The sequence below is a fragment of the Hibiscus syriacus genome, unplaced genomic scaffold (assembly GCF_006381635.1).
Source record: "Hibiscus syriacus cultivar Baekdansim isolate YM2019G1 unplaced genomic scaffold, ASM638163v2 tig00109936_pilon, whole genome shotgun sequence".
Taxonomy (NCBI): Eukaryota; Viridiplantae; Streptophyta; class Magnoliopsida; order Malvales; family Malvaceae; genus Hibiscus; species Hibiscus syriacus.
Window position 1 is genome coordinate 792,536 of NW_024062533.1, and position 13,097 is coordinate 805,632.

At 30.6% G+C, this 13,097-nt stretch overlaps 1 pseudogene; it reads left to right on the top strand.

Moving 5' to 3' along the window:
• The first annotated feature begins 1,804 nt into the window (after positions 1–1,804).
• LOC120210804 lies at positions 1,805–2,224 on the top strand (annotated as a pseudogene).
• Positions 2,225–13,097: the final 10,873 nt, after the last annotated feature.

The following is a 13,097-nucleotide window of genomic DNA, read 5'->3' on the forward strand; positions in this document are numbered from 1 at the left end:
ATTTTTGTGACCCTTTTCTCTATCACAGCTCTTCAACATGCAGGTCGTTGGCACACCTACTGTTTCAATGTTAGTGTTTTTCCTTTTGCTCAGTTCTCTCACCTTTAACGTTTAACAGTTGGGGATTCATGATTTTTTATGCTTGGCTGTAGAGTTTTACCGTTTGCTGAGATTAGAGAATGAATAACAGTGCAGTTTGTGAGTTGATACAGTTAATGCTTAAATCATATTTGTAATGATGATTTACTTCTTCAAACTCCCATCTTTGTTCCCAATATTAGGCTTTGGATTTTGTGTCCTGTTGAGGGGATCCGACTCCTGTGAGTTTTATGTTAGGCAGTCGATAACGGATCCCTCAATTGGTTTGATATTTATGTTCTCAAGAGTATCGGTGTTTGTTTCTTTTATCAGGTAGAGAGGTATTATATTTTCAAGCAAATGTCGGGATTCGAAATCACACAAAATTAGATCATATAAACATATTTGATTATTTGACCAATTAATAAATCTGTGAATGTTTGGATTTTGCTTCCGAGATTTCAAATTTTTCGCAACTCTCAAAGGTTTTGAACCATTCAAAAATTTTGTTGCAAGAAACACATCACATGGATTCGAAAAGGCAGAGTCTAAGGCAACCTAATTTAATGTTGAGAGAAGACGTAATTGAAAATGTTATAAAAATCATAACAGGGAAGGTGCGACTGAAAATATTAATTTTTTCTTAACATTTTCGATTAAAAAACTTCTTTATAACATTTCGGTTGGTACAAACATTATTCTTCTTATAACATTTCAATATACCACAAATGTAAAAAGTAAAATTTTAAGTTTTGCCTAAACAAAAATGTTATAAAACTATTAGTGAAAAAAATATATTATCGATTAATTAAATATGTCGATTATGATTTTTCTAAAATTAATGATCCACTCGTATATTTATTAATAGTTGAATGTTAAGTGTTTGAATTAACCTGTTTATAGAAATAAAATGGATTGAGAGAGGTCTCAAGGCGGAACGTGTACGTGTATCCAATAATCCAATTAAACCCTGCCACGTGTATCAAAAGAGTTTCGGGACCAATCAGAACGAAGCCGGTGACGCTACTTCCGCGTAACCCCCAACTATAACTGATTTATCATTTTTCGTCGACATAAAGCGGATGAATTAGCTGCATTTTCTATCATATCCTGAGATTTCTCGGGAAACTGAGAGATCGAGAGAAAATTATTCGCAGGGAATTAGGATAGCTTGAAATTTTCCTGCGTGTTCTCGCTCTCGATTCATCTCCGGTTACCTGATCTATTCGTCATCATGGTGAGTTTTTAATTTTAAAAAAATTGTTAATTTGTTTGTTTAGTTAATTTGTTTTAAGATCTATTGTTGTAAGTTCATCAACGATTCAACTGTCGCCTAATTGCTTTCCGTGATAAAACTTTGATTGATGCCTCATTTTTCATGTGACTGTTTCTACATATTCTTTAATTTTCCATAGCATTATAGTCGTATTTTTTACTTTTTCAACTTTTTAGAAATCAAGTTTGATTTCTAACTTAACCTGCCAGAAAGACGATGTATATTTCTAATAGATTATAGATGTAAATTTATCATAATTACATGCCTCGCGATTGGATCGTTACTGTTTCGAAATCATTTCATTAACTTAAAGTTTTTTGGAGTAAAATTTAGTTGCATTATCTCTTTGTCCTGAATCTTGTATAAATGTTTAGATCCATTGTGAAATTAGGCCCGCAGACCCTAACTCTTTGTCCCAAAAGATGTTTAGTTTGTTTACCAATTTAAACTATGGCTTTACTTTCTGGTTTGGGCAGACAATCAAGGCGTCTTGCAGAGAGGAAGGTGGAGAAGTTCCAAAATAACATAACAAAGAGAGGAGCTGTGCCTGAGACTACTACAAAGAAGGGAATGATTATCCGGTCGGCCCCGTCCTGCTTGGGTTCTTCATTTTCGTCGTCATTGGATCCTGTAAGAATTCTCTGCCGTTGAATTTATGTATTCGATATCCTCTAATATAACAAATAACAGTGTATGAACGTTCAGAACGTCCAAGATGAGTTCTTGATCTTCGTTGACTTGTTCCTGTGTTCGTACGAATTATGTGCATTGTGCCGTGCTTGATGTACTGATCAAGTTCTTTTTATTCACTGTAACAGCTCTCTTCCAGATTATCAGGACTGCGACCAGTGGAGGCATGGCATAAGTCTGCTCAAGCAAATGTTGAGAAATTGCCGAGACTGGTCTCGAAATGTGCTCCTTTTCTGTTAGTTTTGTAGGGAACTGATGATACATTTACTAGAAATATGTTTATGTTGTGAAGTGTTCGAAATTTGAATAAACACCTCCTTTCCGTGGCTATTCATTCTTTATATGCTACTTTTTGCCTATTTCTTTCATGTATGAATAGGATGGACTAACATGCTTAAGCATCGACACCAGGTGGTTTACTTGATCTTTGGACACTTTAAAACAGCGGAATTGCTTTTTGCGTGTTTCATGTTCCGATCTAGGCTTGTTGACTCTGTGTCGTTCCCTTTGTTGCTAGACTCCCCTGGTTGGAATCGACTCGTCTAGTCTCTCATTCGAGGGATGCAAGGAACCAATTAATAGCAGTATCCCTGTTATTGTCTATTTGTTGATGATCAACAAAGATTTCTAATTAGTATATTAGTTCACCATATTTAAGCAGTCATTCGTTGTGTAGCCAATGGGTTCATTTGACTCGACCTCAAGTGCAACATGAGCAAACCTTTGTTTCCCGAGCAAGTCATTCGAATGTGCTTCCCCTAAAATTCTAAGCATCATACGTTTGGCATTGCGTCAGCCTCCCTTGCACAAGAGCGTCATCTTCTTCAGCTCCCATATGTATAGACACATGGTAGAATTCTAATTATTTAGCTCAATACAAAGGTAGAATTCTAATTAGTTAGCTCAATACAACACCAACAAATTATTCAGATCTACGTAAATGTTACAATGCAGAGAAAATTTATCACGTCAACGTAACGAGTTTTATGTGATAAATCAAATAAAATATATTTTATTATAATTCGTCACATCGATGTAACGAGTTTTTCCTAAACTGTAATATTTGTCGTATCTCAAATAATTTTAAAGATGGTTTAAGGAGTTAAATTTTTTACCTGACTGATCTATCGAGTTAATTTTATCTAGACACAATCAATGATGAATTTAGAAATTTTATACACAATCAATGGCGAGACCATCCGAACTTTAGTTATGCACAAAACTAAAATTCGACATATCAACCAAGGCCACCTTTACAACAACAATCACAAAAGACATCATTGGAGGCGATAATGGAGAAGCTGGCGATTTCCTAGGAAACTGGTTACTTCTCAGAAAAATTTCAAAATCGAACTGAAGCACATCTTCAAGAGTTGGATAAGCAAATGAGCCAACTAACTCAAACTGTGGGGAGACTAGAGTTACAGGGAAGACTACCTTCTCAAACGGAGTCAAATTCGAGAGAGAATGTTAGTGTTATCACCCTCCAAAGTGGAACCGTTATCACACCTGAAGTCCCAGAGGACAATTTCACACATTCCGAAAAGAGGAAGGAAACACCACCTTCCTACATCCAAGGTACATCTTCATCGCCACCTCCTCCTCATTCTTCTCATGAAATTGCACCACCCTTCACATCAAGATTGATGAGGCATGACAAAAGAGCTGAAGAAAAAGAAATCCTAGAGGTGTTCCAAAAAATACAAGTCAACATACTTTTCCTTGAAGTAATACGACAAGTGTTGAGGTATGCCTGAATTTTAAAGGAGCTTTGCACAGTAAAGAGGAGACTGATTGGTCACGAGAAACTAAATCTGGAAGAACATGTCTCCGTAGTATTCAACAAAAGCTTCCACCAAATATGAAGGATCAATGTATGTTCACTATACCTTGTAAAATAGGAAATGTTTTAATTAAACGTGCAATATGACTTAAGAGCTTCAAGTAACGTTATGTCATTTTCTATTTATAAAATGATTACTAACGAGCATTTGAATGAAACAAGAGTAACTTAGGTGCCTCACAGCTCCCCCAATTTTATTCACTATATTCCTTTTTTATATATTAATTTATACTTTATTTTCTAAAATAATAAAAAAAATAACAATATTGGTCTATTGCCATTTCAAAATAAGATTTATTTTAAAATAGACTATAATATATCATCAATTTATTTAATAACTGAAATATTTTTAGTTAAATAAGTACCTCAAGTGTTTATTTTTATTAAGCAAGTACTTAAATTATACAATATTTTCATCTAGGTAACTGAAATTTGACATATAATATTGATTAAAAAATATTTTAGTTACTTAAATAAAAATAATATATTTTAAGTATTTATTTTAATAAAAAATGTTTTTTTACATAATCAATAATATTTTAAACACTTAAATAAAATAAATATTTTAAGTATTATTTTCATAAAAGATACTTTTTAAATAAGTTGAATGGCTCCATCAACTATATTTTGATAACATTTTCACGCAACCTATTATTTAATTGTATTCATAACATTTACCGTTTATAAATTAATTTCTTATCTTCTATAACATTATACTAAAACCTGTTATGTTACTTCGTCTAATAAGTATCCCGATTCCAAGTTATAACATTATGTCGCACTTTTAACATGTAACTTTTTTTACTAATCACGTCATTTATTAATCTTATTTTAGACGTCTCAACACAGAACTCCCCCAATTGTATTCACTATATTCTTTTTTATATATTAATTTATACTTTATTTTCTAAAATAATAAAAAATAACAATATTGGTTCTATTGCCATTTCAAAATAAGATTTATTTTGAAATAGACTATAAATATATCATCAATTTATTTAAATATCTGAAATATTTTTAGTTAAAATAAGTACCTCAAGTGTTTATTTTTATCAAGTAGTACTTAATTATACATTATTTTCATCTAGTAATTGAAATTTAACATTATATTGATTAAAAATATTAGATACTTAAATGAAAAAATAATATATTTTAAGTATTTATTTTAATCAAAAATGTGTTTTTTGGCATAATCAATAATATTTTAAACACTTAAATAAAAATAAATATTTTAAGTATTATTTTCATAAAAGATACTTTTTAAATAAGTTGAATGGTCATAAAATAATATCTTAAAGTCATTGATGATTGAACCTTAGAACTTTAAAAGAAACAATTATCATTTTAACCACAGAGATAATTTGATTCATATATTAACTGTTTATTTTTAAATTAAGATTTAAGACAAAATAACATGATACAAAAATCATGTTACAAAAATCATGACATAATTGAATCTTAGACCTCTAAAGATAACAATTATCATTTTAAAAATTTCTTTTAAATAACATGACATGATACAAAATAATGTAACAAACATTTATTTTTAATAGAATTTTCCAAAATACTAATGAAAAATCCATATGATTCTCATTTGCTTAAAAATAATAATTTTTAAAATTATATCAAATTTTAAGTTTGCATTTTTATGTTTTAAACTCAACTTAAAAATATGCAAAAGAAAAACCGATGTAAATTTATTAGAGCTTTTTAGTTTGTTTAATTCTTTAAGGGTGTGTTTGGTTGGAAGAATGTGATATTCTTATGAGAATGAAATCCACATTCCCCCGTTTGGTTGGTCGGGGATGTCATTCCCGGTAATCTTACATTACCAATAGTGGATTTTTTGAGTATATTACCGGGAATGTCATTACCTCCTTTTCCTTAGGTATTGTTGGATTACCGGCGTTTTGGACAAAAAAATGCCCTTAAATTTTTTTTCTTTCAAAAATATCCTTATTCTACAAATTTATCCTTAAACTATTTTAGATTTACAAAAAAATCTATAATTAAAATTTTATATAAAGTTCAAGGGTTAAAATAAAATTTTACCATTTCATTAAACCTTTTTTATATTTCAATTTATAAAAAATATATAAATTTATGAATTTAAATTTTTTAAAGAAAATATATAAATATTTTCCAACTTGTTAAAAAACAAATATATAATAAGGACAATTTGGTCAAATATACATTCTAATAATCTTTTATTCCTTTAACCAAACACAATAATCTTGTATTCCTGCTAAACCAACCAAATACAAAATACAACATTCCCAGTAATCCTATTCCCTAGTAATCTTTTATTCTCACTGGTAATCTTACATTCCGTGAACCAAACGCACCATAAATAAATGACACGTGATATTTTATTAACCAGTCTCATGGAATTTTCTGCTCATGCCACATTATTTTGACACAAGAATATTACAATAGATTAATTCTGATAATTTTTAAATATACTAATAAAATTAATAAGGAAATACTTTTTTTAATCAAATACCATTCATTAAAAATTATTTTTAATTATTTTTTGATAAAAACTTATATCACGCAAGGCAAAAAATATTATAGGAAGTAATATCTAGAAAATATCTTTTATAAAAAGTATATTCTAAAAATATGATAGAAAATGATGGTGACGGTAGCAGAGTGATGAACATTACTCGTAGTTGAAGAATTAAGTCTAGATATCTAGACTCTATCAAATAACGAAATGGAAGATGGATTAGATTGTTGTCACAATCTAAGATTTTGAATGAAAAAATTACTAAAAAATTAAGATAAGAATAAAAGATCGATATGAGATAATGAAGATTAAGAAATAAGATAAACAAAGATAAGAAGATAAATATAATATAACTTTGCCAAAATTAGGGTTTTGGTGATGATAGATGATAATGGTGATTTGATGCGATAATGACGATAATGATTGATGGATATTTGTCTTACGAACCCTCCTAATCGAAAATGACTAAGCAAACTCGATAATCAATTCAAACTAGCCCTCCTAATCGCAATGAGAATGCAAAACGAAGTGTGAAGATCCCCTAACGAACAACTTGAAGGACTTAATGATGAAAAATGCTTCAAAGACACAAGACAATCATCACTTGCAAAAACGAACTCTTGTTGTATTATTAATTAAAGAAATATCTTTTACAATTGCCTTTTTATATAGGATGAGGAATACCATGAATCTAAGTAGCTGCTGAATAAAATAATAATAAACTAAATATAATATTTTGATTCTATCCTAATTTCTAATAAATAATATAAACTAAAATAATATTTTTTACTCTATCTTAATTCCTAATAAATAATAAATCAAATCCTAAAAGATAATGTATAATCTATATTAAAATATATTACAAATAATTAATAAAAATATTGATAATTTGTAATATTTACAAATCCTTATTAATCATGTATAAAATTTCGGCATGCATTGTCTTCATTAAAATAAACATTTCTTGAGTTCCTAACATCAGATTGATGAGTTTTAAGTACCGTTGGAAAGCTAGGAGATAGTCGGTTGTATCTCCGAAAGAAATGTTGACCCAATAACACCTGGATCTCATTGAAAAAGTTGTCGTAGGTATGCTGTTGTTTTGGTCTTTTTTTTCAAGGCTTGAACGTGTAGTTCAATTGGAAGGGATGTTCATCTTCCTTTGATGTAAACATTGTAGTGCATGTATAAAAAATTGATCAGTACTTTTAAATTAGTTTTATGTTCAAACACTTGAGGAAAATGTGTTTAAAAATTTATATTTAAATACTTTAAAGCTCTCATATCTAAACAGTGAGTGAATTGAAAAGCTAATGAAGGTTTTTAAAATTATTTATTTTTAAATAGTTTACGGTAATTATAAGGTAATATTTGTTATAATCTTTTTTAATCATTGACAATGCATACACATTGCAGACACAATTGTTCGAATATGGGATTTCTAGGGAGAATAACACTATGTTTAACCATTGAGGTCACTCAATGGATTTGGGATTTTAAATTTTTAAATATAACATTTTAAATATGCATTTATTGAGTTATTAAACATAAAATTATTATATGCATGTCGTCGTTGTTGCCTGGATCATGCTCGTACAATTATGTCTCTTTGATACATACTATGCACGCTTGTTTGTTTTTTTTTGACAAAATTCATTTATTTTTTTTTTATTTTTTTGATAAACATATGATGATTACAAGTGGTATTATCTATTCTACAGACTCTAAATCATGACAATGAATGCTTAAATATCCTGTAATCACTAGTGTTTAGATCTGTGACCTCTAAGAATAATAATCATCCCTTTACCCACTAAAGTAATTTGGTTTGTGCATTTTTCATATTTTCATCTCATTTTCCTTCTTTTTTTTATCGATCCATCATGTGTTTGTACTTCATTATTAGAGAAACAATTGTTTTTTTCCTTTTTTAATTTGATTTTTTTCTCAATATTTTCGTGTTGTCTTATTCTTTTCCTTTGATTTTTATTTAACCGAATGTGGAATCAATCTTAATATTGGTTATTGTACATCGGTGACTATTAGTTATCTTGTTATTTCTTAATATGTCTTTTGTTTTTTTTTCCAGTTTTGAATAAGAATTTTTGTCATTATGAAATGTTTTTCCATATTATTATAGCACATATCTTCTCTTATCTTCTCTACACTTATGACACAATACTTATGGTTTTTGGTATGTTTTGCATACCGATGCAGTCGTTTTGGTGCTCGTACAAAGACTTACGATATTTTATTTTTCTAATTGTTTTGTTAGTGGTAAAGTATTGTCAAATCTCCTTTTTGGTAAAAGGTTGTCTACTGATATAACTAAAATTGTGTAGCGAAATAACTTATCATATGGTTTGGTTCGTTCGCCACTCCTTTATGACTTCGTAAAGCATATCATTCAACAAAGACATGAAATTTTTTATAAAGATTACTGAGTTTTTTTTTACGGTGGTCGTCATTTTTAAGGGAATGTTTCGTTCTTTTCGTATCTTTGAATTTCTTTTTTGCTTTTGTATGAGTTTTTTTTATTACTTTTCTATGCTAGTGTACGTTTTAATTTGATTTATTTCATTATTTTTATTAATGAAATATAGTTATCATCCTTAAAAAAACATGTGCTCTTATTTCCACCATGTAGGTTGAAGTCACGTCCTTCACGGAATACGATTTTATCATACATGATTAGGGATGTTTAATGAGTTGAGTAGTTAATGAGCAGTTTGAATTCAACTCGAGATCGACTCGAGATCTTAACGAGTTGAGTCGAGCAAAGTTCAATCTGATTAGATAAATTCACGAATAGCTCGTTAATTTTTTTATGATTTTTTTACTAGTTATCTTAAAAAAGTATTTCATTAAAATTACTAATTTATTAATAGATGATAAATGACTAATCTATTAGTTTTTAATAAATAATAAAACATATGAAATTATTAATTTATTATTATTACTTTACTATATCAAAAAAATTAAATCTTAATTATTATTTTAATATATTTGTTGATTGTTATTTTGGAGTTTAGACTTTCAATTTGTTTTATATACTCTTTTGATATTTTTTTAGTTAAATTTATCAATTTATGTTTATATTAAGCTCTACATAATATTAATATATTTTATTTATAGTTAAAAAAAGATACAAATTTTGGTGAGCTTAATGAGTAACGAGACGAGTAACGAGCTTAACGAGCACGAGTCGAGCAACAAGTTTTTGTAACAAGCATGAGTCGAGCAAAATTTTAACGAGTTTAACGAGCAACGAGTTAAGTCGAACAATAAATTTTTTAACGAGCTCGATTTGAATATTGTCTAACTCGCGATCGACTCGCTCGATAAACACCCATATACATGACAATATAATATTAATCTAGAAAATAATCTGAAATAGATGTTATTTTTTATATAAAATTTATTATTATAATATATGATCTTTTTTATATTTTTTATTAAAATTTAATTAATAATATATAAATAAAATAATATATATCATTATCCTAAATAAATTTTTAAAAATTTAATCCAAATTTATTATAATACGATGAAATGATTGATTTATTTATTTGATTAAATTAAGGTGATTATAAAATATATGTTTTATGATTCTTTTATTAATTTAGGTAAGTTAGTTCGTGTTGATTTATTTATTTTAAAAAATTAAATACATTAAGATTACATTTATCATAATTTTAACTCTGTTAAAAAATTTATTATTTCTAAGTTAATGTAATAATAAACGAATTACTGGGTGCACGTTAGCAGGACTAAAGGAACCTGGGTTTCCCGTCGCGTCGCCGATGTTTCTTTCTGATCTCCTATCTGTTTTCGCTCTCAGTTGTTCTCTCCTTCTTCTGGTATGGATTGGAGAAAGCTATTTCGGTTGCCAAGCAAATCAAGAGCTTAACTATTTTCCCCCAAATTAGAACAATGAAACCCTAATTGTTCAACCTCTTCCTGAGGTATTTGAGGCTGGAACGACAGAGTGGAAGATTCTCTGGCAGGGCAGTTCCTAGGTGTAGCCCCCAATTTCATCACTTTGCAAAGAACCATCGAAAAGCTCTGGAATCACCCAACACAAGGGGCTCGAACACAGGTAAGTCTTGCTGTAAATAACCTGTACATTTTCTCATTCAGTTCTGTTTCAGCTAGGGACTGGGTCCTAGACAATGGCCCTTGGCATGTTCTCCACAAACCTCTAATACTTAGGAAATGGGAACCCAATCTTCATAGATTGAACTTTGATTTATCAAGATTTCCACCTTGGGTTCATCTTTATAATATTCCACTTGAACTGTATTCAAAGGAATGCCTTAGTTATATAGCCAGTGCCATAGGAGTACCCATTTCTATGGACTCAATCACTGCTTCCAAATCTAGGCTAGAATATGCTAAGGTATGTATCGAGATAGAGGCTAAAGATGATCTGCCTGAAACTGTTGAAGTGATGCTTGAAAATGGTTCTAAAACTACAATCTATGTTGACATCCCTTGGTTTCCTAATAGATGTAGGAGATGTAACTCCTTCGGCCATTCTGAAAAGGGATGTTTAGTTAAAACACCCTCTGCTCCTACTACTACAAAAATCTGGAGGATAAAAAATAATCAAAATGACAACACTGATCCTACTCCTCATGAAAAACTAGATTCTCTGCCTACGCCTGATCCTTCCCCGCAAGTTTCTCTGCCCGAATCTTCCTCTTCAAAAGATAAGATTTCTACCAAGGGTAAAGAACATGTTAAGGAATCTGGAAATACCTCTTCTTTACATAAAGTTCTTTCTAAAAGTGATTCTCTTATTCCTACTGATTCGTCAATTGAGGATTTTAAAGCTCAGTCATCTAACTCTATTCCTAGTGAAGATTCAACTATTGGTGATCTACTTGATCAACCCCCTGAAACTGCCCTCAAGATAAATGAGTCAATCACTATTCCTAAGCGAGGTAGAGGTAGGCCTATTAAGATCCCAGCCAAAACTGCTATAAGAAGTTCATCAAACATATTTGAAATTCTCTCCACAGTGGATGAAGTCTCACCTTCCTCTGAGATTCAACCCAGGAAAGCAAGGCATGTTGTTGATGGGGTTGACAAACTCATTAAAGAGCTCAAATCTAAAAAGATCAAAAGTACCTGGAAAAAATATAGAGGGTTCTTCCTCCCCTATCCCTCAATGATCATCTCTTTCTGGAACATAAGAGGATTCAACAATCCTAAAAAATAGATCAAGGTTCTAAATAGAGCTAAACTCTTTAATGTTGATGTTCTTTGTCTTCTTGAAACTCGGGTTAAACCTGAAAATTCTGAAAAAAATCTTTCACAATATTTTAGGTAGCTGGAATATCATTACTAACTATGATTATGCTACCAATGGAAGAATCTGGCTTCTCTGGAAAAAAGGCATTGACCTTACTTGCTTCTCTACTGATCAGAGCATCACTGTTAAATGCCTCTTCAATAACTCTTCTTTCATTATCACTGCCATATATGGCAGTAATAGTGGTTCCCATAGAAGATCTCTTTTGCAGCACCTTAATAATCTGGATTCCATATATGGATCTCAGCCTTGGATTCTGGGAGGTGATTTTAACACCTACCTTTATTACAACGAAAGCTCTAACTCTCAACTTCTTGGACCTTATTCTACAACTGATATGCTTGACTTCCAAAAAGTAGTTCAAAACCTCTCTCTCCAAGGTCATCCTTTCTTTGGCCCCCCTTTTCTTGGAGCAATAAGCAAAAGGATACTTTTCTTGCAAGGAAACTGGATAAAGTGTTAATTAACCCTCATTGGGCTTCCTCTTTCCAAGGATCTTTTGTTGAATTTCTAGCCCCAAGTCCCTTTGATCACAGTATGGCTAGGTCTGGACTTCTAAAGACTCAAATCAATAGACCAAAGCCTTTTAAATTTTTTAAATTCTTTAATTTCTGGACCAAGCACCCTAATTTTCTTGATGAAGTTTATTCCTCCTGGCACCTTCCTACTCAAGGAAACCCAATGCAGAAACTTTTCTTTAAACTTAAACGTTTAAAGCCTTGCTTGAAGAAACTAAACAAGGAATATTATAGTGACATCTCTGCAATGGTAAGACAAAAGAGAACTGAGCTAGAGTAGATTCAAATAGTTACTTTAAATGGGCAGAATTCTTTAGATAAAGAATTAAATGTCCAAAAGGAGTTAATTGCCCTTGAGGATAATGAACTCATGTTTCTTAAACAAAAAGCAAATGTGAGAAGGTGACAAATGCTCCAAACTCTTTCACACTGCTATTGCCTCTAAATTCAAAAGAGATACCATTAGGGTACTTATTAACAATGAGGGTAAAAAACTTGAGTCTTATGATGAAATGGCCAATGAGATCATTGATTATTTCAATAAGCAATTAGGAACTTCTGACCCTAATATTCTTCCTACTGATTCTGCTTTCTTGAAAAATTTGTTTCTCTCTCTGCTTACTGAGACTGCTGCTGAGCTTATAAAAAAACGTTTATGCTGAAGAGATAAAATAAGATTTGTTTAGTCAAGGTAATGACAAAGCTCCAAGCCCTGATGGATTCACTCCTATGTTCTTCAAAATCTCTTGGCCTATGGTAGGGGAGGATGTTATCAATGCTATAATCTTTTTCTTTCAAGAGGCTAATATTCCCCAAGCTTTAAACTCCACAATTTTAGCCTTGATTCCTAAAATTCATAACCCCAA